Genomic DNA, 1145 nt, shown 5'->3' on the forward strand with positions numbered 1-1145 from the left:
GGACTATGTCATGGCGGAGAAGGGGGTCCTGGGGGACATAGACCCTCCCTTGATAGAGCATAAGCCCTTCATGTAGCTCCCACCCTGGAGGCACCTCAGATCCAGATTCTAACTCACAGGTTGCACTTGCTATGGAGCCCTCGATCCTTTTGCACCTTCTTATCTGCTGCAGGAATCCCTCCTCTTCTGCTGGGAGAGAGACAGCCGCTGCAGCTCGGATGTGGAAAAGGTCTGGGCATAGCAGTGTGACCTCGGAGTTGTCCTCTTCTCCTCATGGGTGGTCTGCTTGTCACGAGAGGGCATCTGCTTTTTGCATGAGTCTCCCTGGTCTGTGTGTGAGCATGAAGTCGAAGCAAGAAAGATATAGAGACCAGTGAGCTTGGCACCTGTTGAGCTTCTGGGCCAACCGAAAGTAGGAGAGGTTTCGATGGTCTGTGAAGACCTTGAAAGGCTCCACTGCTCCTTCCAGGAAATGTCTCCACTCCTCCAGGGCACGGATTATCGCAAGCATCTCCTTGTCATGGATCTGGTAGTTTCGTTTGACATCATTGAGACTCTGGGACATGAACCCCACTGGGTGGTATTGTTGGTCTTCCTGGAGTTGAGAGAGAATGGCTCCCATTGCAAAATTAGAGGCATCACATTCAAGTTAAAAATGCCCATGGTCTGATGGGAAAGTGAGGACCGGAGCTGAGGTAACCACCTTCTTCAAGGCATCGAACCCTTCTTGTTCCTCTCTACCCCACCTCCAGGGCTTAGACTTTCATGTCAGTGCATTCAGGGGCCTTGCAATCTCAGAGAAGTCGCAGATGAACTTCCGGTAGAAGTTCACAAACCCAAGGAAGGATTGTACCTCTTTCACTTGCTTTGGGATGGGCCAGTCCATAACGCCTTTGATTTTCACTGGGTCCATCTCTACCTGGTTCTCCAATATCACCAGCCCTAGGTACTCTATCTGTCATATCCCGGAATCCTGACCCCACACACTCCCACCACACCACACCTTCCTAACAACTTCACCATCCCCTACACCATGCCTCCCCACTCCCCAAGTCACCTCCCTTCCTAACTGTCTCAGCTCTGGCCTGGTTGCGGCACACCAAACCTTGACCACTCCCATCCCGGAAGCTCGGTCCTGAGTCGGA

The sequence above is a fragment of the Cantharellus anzutake genome (assembly GCF_015039405.1).
Source record: "Cantharellus anzutake strain C23 chromosome Unknown EI90scaffold_109, whole genome shotgun sequence".
Taxonomy (NCBI): Eukaryota; Fungi; Basidiomycota; class Agaricomycetes; order Cantharellales; family Hydnaceae; genus Cantharellus; species Cantharellus anzutake.